We start from the raw sequence: 20,611 nt of genomic DNA, 5'->3' as shown, positions 1-20,611 counted from the left end.
AGTGGTGTTTTGCTGATGCCCATTTGGTATGGTTAGTTCCGTTATTAGTAATTGCAAGCTTAAAATAATATTCTAAAATATCTAGTTAATGTTTTTATTTCAGAAGCCCAGCAGGCAGCCTCTTAAATGACATAAAACAAAATCTAGGGTAATTCAATCTACATTTGAGAAACCAGTGTCTGATACTCAAATACAAACAGTTCTTCGTGTCTGCTCAAAGACACCTAATTCTGAATTGATTATGACCTAGAAAATACCAATTAATATAGTCCACATTCTTCCTTGATGTTTTTTAAAGGAGGGATTCTATTACACTGCCAAATTCTTCACAAATGAAACATGTCTCCAGTCTTTTTCATTCCTTTTCTGTTCTCACTTTTCTCCATTCCTTCCTTCCCCTCTTCTCCTCTTCCGTTCCTTCACTATCTTCTCTTCCTTTTTTTCTTCCATACTTCCTTCAATCCTCCCTTTGTTTCCTCCCTCTTTGTCTTTTCAGCTCAACAGAATTTTAAGAATCCATTAAGTTATATGTAATGTGCCAGGCTCTGAGGATAAGACAAGGACAGATTCCATTCAAGAGGGAGGGGACACGTGTATACCTACGACTGATTCATGTGATGTATGGCACTGGTCAATACAATATTGTGAAGCAATTTTCCTTCAATCAAAAGTAAATAAGATTGGAAAAATTAATTAATTTAAATTAAAAAAAGAAAGCATAAAAAAACCCACAAAAGATTCAGGTACTGCCCAGGTATTGCCCATAGTCCACTAGGATGGACAGAGAAGTAAGCTGATGCATTATGGAAGAGGGGCAGGGGTCGAGCCTGTATTAACTCTTCTAGAATATGTCAGCCTAGAGTAGAAAAACAGTGCATATCTTGACTCTAGTTGGCATGGTCTGGTCAAGGGAGAACTTACAAACAAAACTGAATCATTACCCGAAAGTTCCCAAATACCTCACATTCTGAGTTTTCTGTACTTTCCTGGTGGCTCAGATGGTAAAGAGTCTGCCTGCAGTGTGAGAGATCCTAGTTTGATTCATGGGTCAGGAAGATCCCCTGGAGAAGGAAATGGCAACACACTCCAGTATTCTTGCCTGGAAAATCCCATGGACAGAGGAACCTGGCAGGCTATAGTCCCTGGTGTCACAAAGAGTCAGACAAGACTGAGCAACTAACACACTGAGGTTTCTGTGGCTTAGGGAGGGATCCTATGGATACTCAGGACTCACGGTCAAATGTCTCAGGGTCAGTCACCTGACTCAAAGATGAACACAGCTTGGCTGACTACAACCAGAAGCCAAATGGACAGTCAATGGTGAAGTGAAGAAAGCAAGCTTAACCTAAGAGCATTATAAACATATTAAACACCACTTTTCCAGAGAGAATACTCTTTTAACAGGTTTTGGTGACTTGTCACCAGTTTAAGATACGGCTTTACAACTGTTGAAGAGTCACTGCCCATTGCTGTGTACATGTTGGTCCCATTTCCCCACCTACTGGCAAAATACATGGTAGATTTCTTGAGAAATCTTTCTAGTGGAGGAAAAAAGTCCTTTGTATTAGCTTGTCAAAACCATCAAAAACTGCATTTCATACTGTAGATTCTTGGGCACCACTCCAGAATGAAACTCCATTTTTGGAGTGAAATTGGAAATTCTGCAAATGACAGTTCCTTAGATTGCACAAAGATACATTAGTGTTTAAGAATCACTATTCTAGAACAAAGCCTGTTTTTGACATTTCTAAGTATGGTCCCACAAGTTTTAATTTATAACATCTATTTCTCTTTTACTTTCAAATAAATATATCTATTTTGGAAAAAATATTCTTCCTTGAATTGAATAAATTGAGAAATTTCCTTTAAAGGTCCACCCTTTTTCTTCAAATATTTAAAAAATGTATTTTAATGTTCAATATGTATGCAATCTTCATCACTCTTCTTATTTAATATAACTTTAATTTTTGATAACTAAAAAGACTTCCTAAGGATAGAAAGAAACCATTATCGGCATTTGAAATCATTGTGGATAGTAGAGATTAGTCATAATAAGAAAGAAGGAATCAAGTTCTCTTTGGTATAAGGCATCACTGTACCTACAATGGGAAATAAGAAATGAAGGGAAGATAGTTATCTCATGACAACTTCCCTTTCACGGAGGAGAAGTTTATGTCTCTCTACATGACCACCCTCAATAACAGTCCACAGATGGCAGGAGTCTGACAGCAATTCCTGATGGGATCACATTCACTTCCTGATGGGATGCACTCAGCATTTTTGAGATGCCATAGCTCCTTTCAGAGGAGTGATAGTGGTGGTTGTAGGGTATTTCAGGAGTTAGAGAGCATTTGAGAAAGAAGGGTTAAGAGAAGAACACGTAATTGGCAGGTAACCACTGTGAATTAATGTGTTGTGGTGGATGTTTTACACACGTGTTCATTTAATCACTACAGCAAACCTAGGAGACAGATGTGATTATTCCTACTTGGTGACTGAGAAAACCTAGAATCACTGAGGATAAACAGCTTGCCTCGGGTCAAAAAGCCAAGAGGGAGAAGCAGAATTTAAACTTCTGACTTCTTAGTTGCATAGGCCATGTTTTTTTTTCTAATAGAATATATTACAAATTGTCCTATCAATTTGCTTTTACAATCACTTCAAGAATAAACCCAGGTAGACCATTTCTTTCTTTTATTAGTATTTCTAGACTTTCCCCTTTCTGAACACTTTCCCCAACCAATTTTCCCCAACATCAGGTATATACAGATAAAATACGAGAGAGAGAATGCCATGATTGTTTGTTTGTTTTTGACTGTCCAGGAACCAATACATTCCTCTTCTAATTAGGTCCCTGATTTTTGTTAGGAAAGTAGGACAGAGCTTGAATGTTGCATTATTATTGCATTCTGCATTATTAACATAAGGAGAATCTTGAATGGAAGGGAAAGCCTTCTTCCTATTGCTGCTGGGGAATAAGGGGAGCACAGATGTGACATAAACTTGGATGCTTAAGGGAATGATACATAATAAATATATGACATGTATACACATATTATATATATAGCTACAAATATATTATATATATGTGTGTGTGTGTATACACATGTGGCTCAGTGGTAAAGAATCTGCCTGCCAATGCAGGAGACACAGGAGATGAGGGCTGGATCCCTGGGTCAGGAAGATCCCTTGGGGAAGGAAATGGCAACTCACTCTAGCATTCTTGCCTGGAAAGTCTCATGAACAGAGGATCTGGCAGGCTACAGTCCATGGGGTGACAAAGAGTTAGACATGACTAAGCAATTGTACACACACATGTTTATATATATATACATATAAAACAGTTTGTATAAATAATATATATGGTGAAGTCGCTCAGTCGTGTCCAACTCTTTGCGACCCCATGGACTGTAGCCTACCAGGTTCCTCCGTCCTTGGGATTTTCCAGGCAAGAATACCAGAGGGGGCTGCCATTTCCTTCTCCAGGCGATCTTCCCAACCCAGGGATTAAACCTGGGTCTCCCACATCATAGGCAGACGCTTTACCATTTGAGCCACCAAGGAAGCCCCAAATAATATATATATTATATATATAGTGTGTATAAATAATATATATATTTATATAATATATATAAAAACAGTGACTAAAAGAGTAGGTTTTCCTGCAATGTGACGCTGTTTATTTTTTCAGCTCCTAGCTTCCCTTCCACTTTCTTGTCCACATGCCTATTTTGTAAGGTCTGAATCTCCTTCTTCTAAGTTCATTTCAATGTTTAAGAGAGCCAGTGTTATTTCCCAATACTTGTAACTAAAACTCCTGACTGACACAGAATTTCGCTTTTTAAAATTGATAGAAAATCTACTAAGACTCAGTTAGGAGACTGACCCAAAGTAATATGAAGTATATCAAAAAGAATAACAAAGAGGAAAGAAAATCAGGGGAAAAAAATTGAATAGAGAGACTGTGACTGAAGTTATGATGTATTCAGAAAAATTACCAAAAACAAGTACAAAAACAAAAGCCAGAAAGACTGTGTCTGGTAAATTTCAAATCAATGTTTTAAGGAGAATGTTGAGAATGACTCCCAGATACAATTAGATAACTAGCACACCTGTTCAATAAAGATACATTAAATTTAAAGTGATTTGCTTCACAAACAAATGGGAAGTGAAATTTAAATAATGATGGTACTGATGAACCTGTCTGCAGGGCAGCAATGGAGATGCAGACATAGAGAACAGACTTTTGGACACAGTGAGGGAGAGAGAAGGTGGGATTCTTTGAGAGAGTCATGATGAAACATACACATTACCATATGTAAAGCACATAGCTAGTCTGGGGTTCTGTGGGGATGGGATGGGGAGGCAGGAGGGAAGGAGGTTTAAGAAGGAGGTGAGATATGTACACCTATGACTGATTCATGTTGACGTATTGCAGAAACATCACAACATTGTAAACTAATTATCCTCCAATGAAAAATAAAATTTTAAAATAATATATTATTGCATCACAAAATATAGTACTTAAAGAAATTCGTCAAAAAAAATGTGTGTAATCAGGCAAAATTCTAACCCAACCTCCATGGTTTATGCCTCTTGGGGGTAAATGTCCATACAGTCCCCTCCCTTTGAATGTGGGAGAGACCTGTGAAAATGAGTTGTTGCTTATGATTAGATTACTAGTCAGTTGCCATTGAGTTAAGCAAAAGGAAGATCATCCTGGTTTGGCCTGACCTAGTCAGGTAAGCCTTTAAAAGAAGGTGTAGTCTCAGAGAGATGCCTATAGTCGGCCTTGAAGGCATAGCATCCATGAATTCTTACAGTCCATGGAAATTAATTCTGCCAATAGCCATCTGAGCTGGAGGGGAAAAAATAAAAAACCTGAGTTTCAGAAGAGATCTCAGACATGTCTGATACATGATTTCTAAGCTGTGAGAACTTAAGCAAAGGACTCAGCTACACTAAGTCTAGACTCCTGACCTATAGAAATTGTAAGATATTAAATGGATGTTGCTTTAAGCCATTCAATTTGTGGTGATTTTTAAAACATCAGTAGAAAATTAATACAACCTATAATGTCCCTACACTGAAAATAACAAAATATTGTAAGACAGTTAAAGATAATTTAAATAAACAGAGAGATACACCATGTTTATGCGTTAGAAGACTCAACGTTTTTAAGACACTAAGACCCTTTGAGCTGATTTATAAAGTCAATACAATATAATCACAATCCCAGCAGGCTCATCAAAAAAAAAAAGCAATTGTGAAGCTAATTATTTAATTTATACAAAAATATAAAAGAGCTAGGCAAAGCCAAAATAAATAAAAAAGAATTAAAATTAGGTAATTTACTGTATTTGGCTTCAAAGATTCCTATAAAGTCACAGTAATTAAGAAGGTGGGTTACTGATACAATGATACACAAATGGATCAACTGAAATGAATAGAAAATCTAGAAATGCATCCGCAATGATACCATCAATAATTTCAACAAAGCATATAGAGTAAAAATGTAGACATGAGAGATACACAGCAAATGTATGTCACTGTTTACATGAGTAGCAGGAAGCAGAAATGGCTACAAAGGAAGATTCAGCATCATCTATGAAGATATGCTTCTGACACAACAAAAATGAAAACAACAAAACTGAACTAAGTATGACAAAATGACAAAAATTGTTAAACTGGGTAGAGGTGGATTTACAGGCTATGTTTCACTATTCTTTAGATTTTTTATGTTTGTTTGAAATCTTTCTTTCAAAAAATACTCTTTCCTTATGACTCACGATTTCCACAATGTGAGTTCACACAAATGACCTATATGGACTTTAAAAAAAATTTTTTTGTATCTTTCTATTTGATATCTGTCCTACATAAGAGGATAAATATGATTTCTGTATAATAAATGATTATCAAAATGAGATAGCTTCTCTGTGAAGTTCCAAGTTTTCTTGGCATTTGTCATTCTGCACAAAGGATCTATACCTACATATTACCAACAGTCGATGACGGCTGCCACCCAGGGATGTTTAATGCTTATCTCACAGGGAGTGATCAATCACTGCACCTCTGATCTTATCCACATGGACACTTCTCTGCTTCGGGTATGGCCTTTACTTGAATGTACATTCAGATCTGCAGAGCTGTGTGAAGCAGTGATATTTGTGGTTGGACCTGATGCACTTTAAATATTCTCCCAACTCAGATACAGCACTGGTAACTCACAGATCTGTAACTCTGGACATCCAACCCCCTTTGGACTTAAGACCTTTACTTCCGCCCGCCTAGCCTTCATGTTCCCTGGCTATGAGACCAGCACTTCAGCTTCAGGCGATTCACAATTAAACCAAATGACTCCCTTAATGAGATGCCTCTTCTCTTTTATATTTTTAGGTCAATGAATGGTGTTGCTACCCACACAGATGCAGAAACCAACAAAACAGGTAAGAACAAAAAACAACATTGAGAAACACATGAAACAATGGAAATTACCTTTTGTTCCTCCTCCTTCCTCATTCCCACATCTAGTCAGCAATAGGTCATGTTTACTCTCTTAAGTTATCTTTGAACTCATCCCCTTGTCTCTTTAGACTGCTAAAACTACTTCCAAAGTGGTATCCCAGCCCAAATCCAGCTTTCTCTAAGCAATTGCTCTTTGAAATATAAATCTCACCATTATCACTAATAGGATAAAATCAAAATTTCTTGACTATGACATACCATCCTTTATTTGATGAAATCTGCTCATCATCTAACATACCCTGGTAATTTCCAAAACACCACATGCTGTCCTTTGTTTACCTGATTTTGATAGGCTACTTCCTCTTTGAAAAGTTTCCTTGCTTGGTTTATCTGGCAAACTAGTCTTAACTCCAGCATTACATCTTTGACTAAAGGAATTCCTGGGGCTTCCCAGGTAGTGCTAGTGTTAAAGAATTTGCCTGCCAGTGCAGGAGATGCAAGAGACACAGGTTTGATCTCTGGGTTGGGAAGATCCTCTGGAGTAGGAAATGGCAACCCACTCCCATATTCTTGCCTGGAAAATTCAATGGACAGAGGAACCTGGCAGGCGACAGTCCAAGGGACCCCAAAGTCAGACACGACTGAGAAAACACACACACACACACGCATGCACACACACACACACACAAGAATTCCTGTAGTAACCTATCATATTCAGTTACCAGGTTGAACCTGAATCATTTGTAATATGTCCACTTCTCTCCAGTAGACTAAGCCTCCTTAATATCAAGGATTCTAGGCAATGTTCATCTTTAAAAAGAGCACTGAGATTGTCAATAATAAGTACGCAATAATTGTAGTGTGGAAGAAATAAACAGCTATAAGAATTAGGGGGAGGAGAAGACAGAGAAAATGAGAGTGAGAGAGAGGTATTCCCATAATTTAAAAAAAAAGAGGAAATAACTATCCTATTTAATATGATAGAATTTGAAACAGAAGACAATCTGTTTCAGACCTGATTGGGACAGAAATTTGGGAGACAGCATAATTCACATCCAAAATTTTAGCAAATCAAATAAAAAACATATAAGAACATAATACATATGCTTAGGTTAGGTTAGGCTATGACAGAACAGAAATTTGTTAATTGATGATGGGAATGCTGGATGGTACAGTCACTTTGGAAGGTAGTTTCTTGCCAACTAAACATAGTCTTCCCATATGATCTAGCAGTTGATTTCTTTGTTATTTACCAAATTCAGTGAAGACTTATATTCCCACAAAAACCTGCATGTGAATATTTATAGTATATCTTGGTTTATATTTGCCAAAATATGGAAGCAACAAAGAGGTTCTTCATTAGGTGAATGCATAAATACACTGTGACATATTTATTCAATGGAAAATGATACATCACTAAAATGAAGTCCTATGGTTCAGCACTACAAAACAAAAACAAAATTATTAAGCATTAAAGAGACATGAAAGAAACTTTGAGAGAAGGCAATTTTAAAAGGTTATATACTGTATGATCCCAACTATATGACATTCTGAAAAGGTGAAACCATAGAAGCAGTAAGATCAGTGGTCACCAGGAAGGAAAGAAGGAAGGAATACATGGAGCACAGTTGATTTTCACGGCAGTGAAACAGCTCTGTATGATTACATAATGGTGGGTACAGGTCATTATATATTTGTCTGAACCCAGAGATTGTATGACATCAAGAGTGAACTCTAATGTAAACTATGGACTTTGGGTGATTATGATGTGTCAATGGATGTCATCATTTGTAACAAATGTACCATATAATAGGGGGTGTTGATGGTGATAGAGGCTATGAAAATGTAGAGACAGGACATGTATGCAAAATCTCAGTACTTTCTACTCATTTCTGCTGTAAACTTGAAACTATTCTAAAAATAAAATACTAAACATATACACAGGATGAGATGGTTGGATGGCATCACCAACTCAAAGAACATGAGTCAGAGTAAGCTCTGGGAGTTGGTGATAGACAAGGAAGCCTGGCATGCTGCAGTCCATGGGGTAGCAAAGAGTCAGACACAACTGAGCATCTGAACTGATTGACTGATTACATATAATATATGTAAATACATCAATATTAAGTCAGGTTTATCTCCCCAATTCTACACACTAAGAAGAAAATATCTGGAAAAGAAATAAAGAAAACAATCACAATCACATCAAATACAATAGGTTGTTTCATATTCTAGCTATTATAAATAGTGCTGCAATGAACGATGAGATACAGGTGTCTTTTTCAATTTCAGTTTCCTCAGGGTATATGCCTAGCAGTGGGATTGCTGGGTCATATGGTAGTTGTATTCCTAGTTTCTTAAGGAATCTCCATACCGTCTTCCATAGTGGCTGTATCAATTTACACTCCCACCAACAGTGCAAGAGCGTTCCCTTTTCTCCACACTCTCTCCAGCATTTATTGTTTGTAGACTTTTTGAAAATGGCCATTCTGACTGGTGTGAGGTGATATCTCATTGTAGTTTTGATTTGCATTTCTCTAATTATGAGTGATGTTGAGCATCTCTTCATGTGTTTGTTAGCCGTCTGTATGTCTTCTTTGGAGAAATGTCCGTTTAGGTCTTTTCCCCACTTTTTGATTGGGTTGTTTGTTTTTCTGGCATTGAGTTGTATGAGCTGCTTGTATATTGTGGAAATCAATCGTTTGTCAGTTGTTTTACCTGCCATTATTTTCTCCCATTCTAAGGGCTGTCTTTTCACCTTGCTTATAGTTTTCTGTGCTGTGCAAAAGCTTTTAAGTTTAATCAGGTCTCACTTGTTTACTTTTGTTTTTATTTCCATTACTCTAGCGGGTGGGTCATAGAGGATCTTGCTTTGATTTATGTCATTGAATGTTCTGCCCAAGTTTTCCTCTAAGAGTTTTACAGTTTCTGGGCTCACATGGAGGTCTTTAATCCATTTTGAGTTTATCTTTGTGCATGGTGTAGGAAGTGTTCTAATTTCATTCTTTTACATGTAGCTGTGCAGTTTTCCCAGCATCATTTATTGAAGAGGCTGTCTTTGCCCCATTCTATATTTTTGCCTCCTTTGTCAACTATAAGGTACCCATAGGTTCATGGGTTTATTTCTGGGCTTTCTATCTTGTTCCATTGGCCTATGTTTCTGTTTTTGTCCCAGTATCATACTGTCTTGATGACTGTGGCTTTGTAGTATAATCTGAAATTAGGAAGCTTGATTCTTCCAGCTCCGTTCTTCTTTCTCAGGACTGCTTTGGCCATTCAGGGTCTTCTGTGTTTCCATATGAATTGTGAGATTTTTTGTTCTAGTTCTGTGAAAAATGTCTGTGATGTTGGTAATTTGATAGGGGTTGCATTGAATTTGTAGATTGCATTTGGTAGTATAGTCATTTTCACAATATTCATTCTTTCTACCCAGGAACATGGAATATCTCTCCATCTGTTTATGTTGTCTTTGATTTCTTTCATCAGTGTCTCATAATTTTCTGTGTACAGTTCTTTTGTCTCCTTAGGTAAGTTTATTCCTAGATATTTAATTCTTTTTGTTGCAAAGGTTAATGGGATTGATTCCTTAATTTCTCTTTCTGATTTTTCATTGTTAGTATATAGAAATGCAAGTGATTTCTGTGTATTGATTTTGCATCCTGAAACTTTGCTAAATTCATTGATTAGCTCTAGTAATTTTCTGATACTATCTTTAGGGTTTTCTATGTACAATAAGGCCTCTTTTGAAATTAAGTAGCCAGCTCACTCGCTATCAATCAGGTGTATAATGCTCTTTATCTGGATATTCTTTTTCTTTATATCCATATAGTGATGATTACCTAATCAATTATTCTACTATAAAAGTATATTTTCCTAGAATGACTATTCTTTACTTGCTCAGTTTTATTCCCTTCCTTTGCAGCTTTTGAAATAAAACTGTGATACAGGGCCTTAACAAATTCGGTTAATTTGTTTTTATTTTTTAAGTTTGAATCATGAAAATAAAAATGATAAGGAGGTGGACGGGAGTGTGGAGGAGAAGCCTGTCCAAGAGAATGGGAAAATGATGAGTGGAAAGAATGAAATTTGAAGGAGAAAATTTTCAGCTATGAAATTAAAGTGTATGATCATGAATTGGATTTTGAAGTTGATGGTAAACTTGAAGAGTATCTGCATAAGAGGATTACAGGACAGGGATAAATTTATTAACATACATAGGGTACTGTGTAGTATTATAATATTCTATTCGGATTAGGTGACTTTGTATTATTTTTAAAATTACTAGGTTAGATTCCTATAAATCCTTCTCTCCCTGCCACCAAAAACATATTTCTGCCTTCATACAAGACTGAATACAATTACTGTAGTTCCAAGAAAACGTTGATCGTTTCCTTAACATGTGCTAATGTGAAATAAGCTCACATGTGGCTTACTGCTGTTGCTGTTTCCACTTGAAATAACCACTTACATTACTCTCATCCCATAGGAAGTTTCAAAGTGGACGATATCACCTTGCGCCTTTACAGTTAATCAGAGCTCTGCTGTGTCAGGAAAACGGAAAACCTGACCTTCTTGTTTTTAACGACCCAAAGGGAGTTATCCGTTACATTAAATGCCAAAGGAACTCACAAAATATAAAGGATTTAAGGCAGAGACAATATATCATCCCAACTTTCCATACAAATAGATTAATAGTCCAGGTACCAAGCAAAATGCCAATAGAGAATAATCCTGACACCTGTTCCAAGGACTGATGAAGAAACTACACTGAATGGAAGTTTAATCACTGATTTCCTATGGCACGGCCAGTTTCCTAATGAGAACACATGATTACAAGTGAGAGAATTCATATCCTTGGCTAATACATAATTACATCTGGAAGCATAACTGCTAAACTAGGAAACAATCATTTCAAGAGGATGCTTTTCACACACAAAATAGATATATGTTTAACAAGGGGGACTCTGGGTTCCTATTTACAGATTTAAAATCATAGATATAGTTTAGGAAATATCCAAAAGCCCCAATAAAATATTTTACTTTATGTAAGAATAATTTTTTAAAAATTTATTTTATACTGGACTATAGTTGATTTGGGCTTCCCAGGTGGTGCTTTTGGTAAAGAACCGCCTGCCAATGCAGGAGACATAAGATACAGGAGTTTGATCCCTGGGTTGGGAAGATATGCTGGAGGAGGGCATAGCAACTCACTCTAGTATTCATGCCTGGAGAATCCCATGGAGAGAGGAGCTTGGTGGGCTACAGTCCATAGGGCCGCACAGAGTCAGACACAACTTTAATGGCTTAGCAAGCACGCGCATAGTTGATTGAAAATGTTTGTTGGTTTCAGGCATGTAACAAAGTGACTCAGTTATACATGTACATGTGTCTATTCTTATATAAATTCTTTTCCCACTTAGTTTACTGCAGAATATTGAGCAGAGTTCCCTGTGCTATATAGTAGATCCTTGTTGGTTATGTATTTTAAAAATTAGCAATGTGTATATGTCAATCTCAAACACCCAAGCTATCCCTCCCACCCCTACTCCCTTGTGCTAACCGTAAGTTTCATTCTCTGAGAGTCTGTTTCTGATTTGTAAATAACAGATCGTTGTATTTTTTTTGAGTCCACATATAAGCAGTATCATATGATATCTATCTTTGTCTGACTTACTTCACTTATGATAATCTCCAGGTCCATACATGGTGCTACAAATGGCATTATTTCATTCTTTTTTAATGACAGAGTAATATTCCACTGTAGTGTATATAGGTACCACATCTTCTTTATCCATTTGTCTGCTGATGGACATTTAGGTTGCTCTGCTCCCATGTCTTGCCTATTACAAACAGTACTGCCATCAACACTGGGGTGCATACATCCTTTCAAACTATCTTTTCCTCTGGATATATACCCAGGATTGAGATTGCTGGATCATATGGTAGCTCTATTTTTAGTTTTATAAGGAACCGCCACACTGCTCTCCATAGTAGCTGCATCAATTTACATTCCCATCTACAGCATACGAGGGATCCTTTTTCTCTATACTTTCTCCAACATTTATTGTTTGTAGACTTTTTGATGATGGCCATTCTGATCTCACTGTAGTTTTGATTTGCATTTTTGGATAATTAGCAATGTTGAGCATCTTTTCATGTGTCCTTTGGCCATCTGTTTGTCTATTTTGGAGAAATGTCTATTTAGGTCTTCTGTCCAATTTTTGATTGGACTTTTTTTTATACTGAGCCATATCTCAACATTCAAGAAATGAAGATCATGGCATCCAGGTTCAACACTTCCAGTCCCATGGCAAATAGATGGGGAAACAATGAAAATAGTGACAGCCTTTACTTTTTGGGCTCCAAAATCACTGCAGATAGTGACTGCAGCGATGAAATTAAAAGACATTTGCTCCTTGGAAGAAAAGCTATGACCAACCTAGACAGCTTATTAAAAAGCAGAGACATTCCTTTGCCCACAAAGGTCCATCTAGTCAAAGTCATGGTTTTTCCAGTAGTCATGTATAGATCTGAGAGTTGGACTATAAAGAAAGCTGAGCACTGAAGAATTGATGCTTTTGAACTGTGATGTTGGAGAAGACTCTTGAGAGTCCCTTGGGCTGAAAGAAGATCAAACCAGTCCATCCTAAAGGAAATCAGTCCTTAATATTCATTGGAAGGACAGTTACTAGAGCTGAAGCTCCAATACTTTGGACACCTGATGCAAACAAAGAACTGACTCATTGGAAAAGATCCTGATGCTGGGAAAGACTGAAGGCAGGAGGAGAAGAGGATGACAGAGGATGAGACAGTTGGATGGCATCACTGACTCTATGGACATGAGTTTGAGCAAGCTCTGGGAGTTGGTGATGGACAGGGAAGCCTGGCGTGCTGCAACCCATGGGGTCGCAAAGAGTCAGACAAGACTGAGTGACTGAACTGATTGATATGAAGTGTGCCTCCGTAGGGAGGTTTATTCCTAGGTATTTTATCCTTTTTGCATGTGGTGTGTGCGTGCATGCTCAGGTTTTTTGAAATCTTTGCGAAACTTGGGACTCCAGCCCACCAGGCTCCTCTGTCCATGGGATTCCCCAAGCAAAAATACTGGAGTGGGTTGCCATTTCCTTCTCCAGGGTTATCTTCCTGACCTACAGATCAAACCCGCATCTCCTGCATTGGCAGGTGGATTCTTTTGCCACTGACCCACCTGTAAAGCTGTTATTCTTTTTGATGTAATGGTAAATGGAATTAAAAAATTTTTTTTCTGTCTGATATTTAGTTATTAGTGTATAAAAATGCAACAAATTTCTGTGTATTAATTTTGATGAAACTTTAGCCAGACTCATCAAAAAAAAAAAAAAAAAAAAAGGAGGTGAGGGCTCAAATCAATACACTTATCAATATAAAAGGAGAAGGTACAATGGACCCCACAGAGATACAAAGGATCTTAAGAGACTACTATAAGAAATTATATGCTAATAAAATGAACAACCTAGGAGAAATTGACAGATTCCTAGAAAGGTACAGGCTCCTAAGTATGAACCAGGAAGAAAGAGAAAATATGAACAGATCAACCATGAGTACTGAAATTGAATATGATTTTAAAACCTCCAACAAACAAAAGTCCAGGAGCACATATGGCTTCATAGAAAAATTCTATCATACGTTTAGAAAAGAGTGGATTCCTATCTTTCTGAAACTACCTATCTTTCTGAAATTATTCCAAAAAATTTCAGAGGAAGGAATACTCCCAAACTCATTCTATAAGGCCATCATCACCCTGATACGAAAACCTAACAGATACAACAAAAAAATAAATCATAGGCCAATATCACTGATGAACACTGTTGACGAAAGTAATAGAAACAGCCCTGTTCAGGCTTTAGAGGCAACAATAGGCCTTTGACTGAACAGAGACCCTGAAAGGAGTTACATGCTAAGCTGCTGGCCAGCAAAGATGGGAAAAGTAGATCTTGGGAACCAACACACAAGGAAGGAAGTCACAGGGAAGGGATTAAGTCATGGAGCTTTCTGGACCTTGGGAATTTGGCTAGTTTCTGAGGATTAGCAAACATTCTGAGACTTTGAACTAGAGATACAAGCATTTAGCATAATAGCCAGAGCTGCATCTTTGCATGTAAGCCGATGATTATCAGCTTGCAGTTTGGCAATAAAAATAGGATTCCTCTGGATGGTATTCTGGGTCTCACTCGTGGGATGGAGGCACTGTCTGGGATTTTCTAATTGGGAACTCCATGTTGCTATTCGAGGGATCTCCTAGCATTTCTTAAATCTGAATGGATGTAAGTGTTCCTCCAATTTGGTGATGTGCCTTTGATTTCTTGGTGTATTGTTTATATATCTTTTAATTGGAAACTCCAGTTTGAATCTGTATGTGTTTCCCCAGTTTGGTGATATATAAACTTGTTTCTTGATATTCTAGTTGCATATTGGGAACTATTTTTTCAAATTTGGTAATGTGTGTAAATATATCTATAGTGTCTATATATATGTGTGTGTGTGTGTGTGTATGTATGTATGTATATATATATATATAAATTTGTTGTTGTTATCCAGTCACTCAATCATGTCTGACTCTTTGTGACCGCATGGAATGCAGCATGCCAGGCTTCCCTGTCTTTCACCATCTCCCAGAGCTTGCTCAAACTGATGTCCATGAAGTCAGTGATGCCATACAACCATCTCATTCTCTGTCATCCCCTTCTCTTCCTGTCTTCAGTCTTTCCCAGCATCAGGGTCTTTTCTAATGAATCAGTTCATCACATCAGGTGGCTAAAATATTGGAGCTTCAGCTTCAGCATCAGTCCTTCCAATGAATACTCAGGGCTGATTTCCTTTAGGATGGACTGGTTGGATCTCCTTGCAGTCCAAGGGACTCTCAAGAGTCTTCTTCAACACCACAGTGCAAAAGCATCAATTCTTTGGTGCTCAGGCTTCTTTGTGGTCCAACTCTCACATCCGTACATGACTACTGGAAAAACCATAGTTTGACTATATGGACCATTGTTGGCAGTTTTTTAATACACTGACTAAGTTTGTCATAGATTTTCTTCCCAGGGGCAAGTGTCTTTTAATGTCATGATTGTACTCACCATCCGCAGTGATTTTAGAGCCCCCCAAAATAAAGTCTTTCACTGTTTCCACTGTTTTCCTCTCTATTTGCCATGAAATGATGTGACCAGTTGCCATGATCTTAGTTTTTTGAAGGCTGAGTTTTAAGCCAGCTTTTTTACTATCCTCTTTCACCTTCATCAAGAGGCTCTTTAGTTCCACTTCACTTTCTGCCATAAAGGTGGTGTCATCTGCATATATTAGATTACTGATATTTCTCCCAGCATTCTTGATTCCAGATTGTGCTTCATCCAGCCTGGCATTTCTCATAATGTACTCTGCATGTAAGTTAAATAAACAGGGTGGCAATATACAGCCTTGATGTACTTCTTTCCCAATTTGGAACCAGTCTGTTGTTCCATGCTCCATTCTAACTGTTGCTTCTTGACCTGCATACAGATTTCTCAAGAGGCAGGTAAGGTGGTCTGGTATTCCCATCTCTTTAAGACTTTCCACAGTTTGTTGTGATCCACACAGTCAAAGGCTTTAGCATAGTTAATGAAGCATAAGTAGATGTTTTTCTGGAATTCTCCTGCTCTTTGTATGTTCCAAAGGATGTTGACAATTTGATCACTCATTCCTCTGCATATATACATATACACAATTTGATCACTGATTCCTCTGCTATATGACTTACTATATTATTTGTCCTCATACTGTACTATACTGTACATATGAGTACTATATGTACTCTTAATATACTACTTGTCCTCATAATGTAACTTACTATTAACAGAATAAACTTCTTTATTTCTCACTTACTAAATTGTAAAGTTATTTTGCTAGTGAATCCCCTGAACTTGAAAATGAAAATCTTTCAGCAGATCATGAATCTTTCAGCAGAACAAATATAAACACAAAAGTACTCAACAAAATACTAGGAAACCAAACTCAATAACACATCAAAAGGGTCATACCCCATGATCAAGTTGAATTTACCCCAGGGATACAAGGATTTTTCAATATCTGCAAATCAATCAGTGTGATATACCACATCAAAAAAATGAAGAATAAAAATCATATTATCATATCAATAGATGCAGAAAAGACTTCTGACAAAATCCAACATCCATTTATGACAAAATTCTCTAGAAAGTGGACATAGAGGAAACATAGCTCAACAAAATAAAGGCCACATATGACAAACTGATAGCTAACATCATACCAACAGTGAAAAACTAAAGGCATTTTCTCTAAGATGAGGAACAAGACAAGGATGCCCACTCTTGCCACTTTTATTCAATACAGTTTTGGAAGTCCTAGCCATGGCAGTCAGAGAAGAAAAGTAAATAAAAAGAATCCAAATTGGAAAAGAAGATATAAAACTGTCACTATTTGCAGACAACGTGATACTATACATAGACAATCCTAAAGATGACACCAGAAAACTACTAGAGCTCATCAGTGAATTCAGTAAAGTTGCAGATACAAAATTCATACACATAAACCTGTTGTATTTCTATACACTGACAATGGAAAAATAAAGTCAGTCAAAAAAGACAATATATGCAATGTTTGTGAAGGAAGCATTTGCTAAGCTTTGACTCTAAAAGGTTTATTAAATTTTGGAAAAAGTAGACAATATTAACTTTCTAAGGATGATTCAAATTCCTAATGTTGCACATGTAAAGACTAGAAGACACTGAAATCTGTCAATCATTGCTATCATTAACTTTAAGGCAGTTCATTCTTAGACTGTCGAGCTCAGAAGCTGCACACTCTTGGAAACACTTTCAAACATTTTTGATCTCAAATCTTATTTTGAGGAAAGTTGCTTCTCAAATTCAAGCTTTTAAATAAAATCAGTGTCAAGTAATATATATCTTCTCAAATGCAAATTGAGAATTAGGAGAACGTAAGGCATGCCAGTGCATATTTAGCTAGAAGTTCTATCTGTAATATCAGTCAGCTTGATGGGATTTTGTATGTGCATGTGAATGGGTCTTTGAAGAAGGCCTTTTAAAACAGATAGAGAGACTTAGATGCTAGATAACATGAGAATTTTAAACAGTGTGACCAGCGAGCAATCACTTTTAATCTTAAATCCTATAAGATTCCAGGAGGGAATTCTACATTTGAATGCAGCAAGAGCTATGGTTTACAGTGAGCAAAAAGTTGATTTCAACCTTCCAACTTGAAACTCAAAACAAAATTTTAGACATCAGAGTCACTGGATTTTAGAACAGCTAAGAAACCTAACCATATACTTTAACTCCTCCCTTCCACCTTTCTCCTGTTCCTTTTTTAAGAAGTAATTTAGTACATTCTATATTTAAGGCACTGACTTCATTTTACAGCTAAAGAAACTGATATTGAAAAAGATAAAATTGTTCCCCCAAAGTAATTTATCTGAGCCGGGAATTTCTTTATGACCATCACAAAATTTAGTTTGACAGTCTATTGTTCTTTGGATATGTCACGTTGCTGTTTAATCGCCGTTATGTCCAACCCTTTGCAACCCCGTGGACTATAGCATGCCAGGCTCTTGTGTCCTCCACATCTCCTAGAGTTGACTCAAATTTATGTCCATTGAGTCAGTGATACTATATAATCATCTCATCCTCTGTTACATTACGTTAAAAATTAGAATTTATGAACCTCAATATAAAACAGTGGCAAAGATTAAAATATAGAAAAATGTTAGGAAAGAAAAGAATAGTTTATGATATTCAAATAATTTCCAAACAGCCAGTGACAACACAACCTGAGGCAGATCAATAGAGGTACACTCTTGATCTGATGTATGTCATATAGTTTTGGTGTATAATTTATCATAGAACAAACATTTATATTCTAAATTTATTTCCTGTGCCTCTTTTATTTCTCGAACATTCCTGACTGGCCAGCTGTTTTCGTTGTTTTTTTTTTTTCCTGAAAGGGTGTAAACTATCTTTATCACTTGATAAGATATATTTATAAAGTCTAGGTTTTAACAAAAAGAAAATAGAATGCTTAATTTAAGCATTAAGAGAACTAAGCTAGTGTTGTGTGATTGTTTACAGGTTTATATCATCTTATCAGTACTATCGAACTGGACTGTGTCACTCCCCAGAGTGTACGAGAATGCTTACGGGAGATCAGCAAGAAGATTTTAGAACTTCATTTATATTTTTAAATTTGATCCTTTTCTAATTTCTATTTTATGTATATGTGTTAGCTTCAAAGTCCCTAATTCTCTTTATAGGGTATAATAAAGGTAAATGAGTCATAAAATGTAGAGTTGTTTATGGGTTAAGTGTCAAGTTGCCAGGGCCAGGATGAATCTAAAGGTTAAAATAGCTCTATCACTTACCACTTGCCTGTGTGATACTTGGCCAAATTTATTAACCTTTCTTTGCCTCAAAGTCCTCATCTGAAAATACTGGTGATAATAAATAATGGCATCTCTCACTTGATAGAATCACCATAAACTTTAAGTGAGCAAATATGTATGAATTATGTAGTATAGCACTTGGCAAGTAATAGATATCTGATAAATGTTAGTTACCAAGAGCAATAACTACTATGCATACATACTTTGTAAATAGTATAAAAACTTTTAAACTTTTATAAATGTAAAGAATATATATGGAGATGTAAACAGATAAGTGAAAGTGAAAGTGTTAGTGGTTCAGCCATGTCTGACACTTTGTGACCCCATGGACTGTATTCCTCCAGGCTCCTCTGTCCATGGAATTCTCCAGGCAAGAATACTGGAGTGGATAGCCATTTCCTTCTCCAGGGGATTTTCTCGATTCAGGGATCAAACTCGTGTCTTCTGCATTGCAGGCAGATTCTTCGCATTGCAGTCTGAGTAACCAGTCTGCAAGCCCACACAGGTAAGACAATATGCATTTATGTTAAAACTGAACACCTATTTAATTAAATTCTATGCTAGAACTGAAGGGAATTAACAATTAGTAGGACACAAATTTTGTCTTTTAGAGGTTTAAGATCTTACGGAAGTCGACAGTAGAGTCCTAGGAAGACTTAAAAGTGGCTGAGAAATGTTTCCACATTAGATTACACATGTTGTTTTGTAACTTTATTTTATTAGTAAAATTTTTACAGACCATTGTGCATGTGTGTTCAGTTGCTAAGTTGTGTCTGACTCTTTGTGACCCCATGGACTGTAGCCTGCCAGGTTCTGCTCCTTTGTCCATGGAATTTTCCAGGCAAGAATACTGGAATGGGTAGTCATTCCCTTCTCCAGGAGATCCTCTCAATTCAGGGATCAAACCTGGGTTTCCTGCAACACAGGCAGATTCTTTACTGTCTGAGCCAGGAGGGAAGGCAAAAGAACCACCAAGGTAAAATCCATCAAATAGTTAAAAGTAGGACTATTCTAGGTGAGATAAGGTTGGGGTAGCCCATGAGAGTTCTTTGAGACATAATTTCTAATCTTAATATTGTGAGGTTGAAATGTTAATGGATTGAACTACCATTTCATTACTCTAAAAAACAGAAATTTTGAAAAAGAAATATTTTCAACAGGCACTAATAATATTTGCCTTTTCCCTCTCTGCTGTCCTTATTCACATAAAAACGGGTTGATGGTAGAGATGAAATACTATCTTAATGCACACACAGTACAAGAACAACTAGCTGTATTAGCAGTTGCTAACTTTCAAAAAGCTCCCAGTCTACCTAGTGAAGTCACATTTTTCTCTGCCACATAGAGTGTGGGCAAATTTTCAGAGTCTCAATAATGCAGCCCCGTCAAATTGAGCTCCAGCCTTTGTAGGCCTAAGCATATCAAAACAAGAAGAGATAAAGAGGCAGCTTGAATGGTCAGGCTCTCAGACATCTGTGCACTGAGTCACATTAAAAGCCCATCAGCAAGTAATGCACATATGCTGCAGTCATATAAGAAGCAACAAGAGTTGAAACAGATACATGGCCCTTCATCCCACCAAGATTCCCATGTCCTTTCAAGGTTGAGTGAATTAATACCCAGCTACAACTAGACTAATTTGATTTACAATCAGAACAACAAAGACTCAAAGCACTTTGACCCTCATAAAACTCCTAACAG

The 20,611-nt window shown here is 36.9% G+C and overlaps 1 protein-coding gene across 1 annotated transcript in view; it reads right to left on the bottom strand.

The window, feature by feature from the left end:
• The window catches only part of LINGO2 (leucine rich repeat and Ig domain containing 2), a 1,335,691-nt gene that overhangs the window by 358,975 nt on the left and 956,105 nt on the right, over positions 1 to 20,611 (bottom strand). The window lies entirely within an intron of this gene.

The sequence above is a fragment of the Dama dama genome, chromosome 29 (genome assembly GCF_033118175.1).
Source record: "Dama dama isolate Ldn47 chromosome 29, ASM3311817v1, whole genome shotgun sequence".
Classification (NCBI taxonomy): Eukaryota; Metazoa; Chordata; class Mammalia; order Artiodactyla; family Cervidae; genus Dama; species Dama dama.
This window is presented reverse-complemented; position numbering and strand designations above follow the sequence as displayed.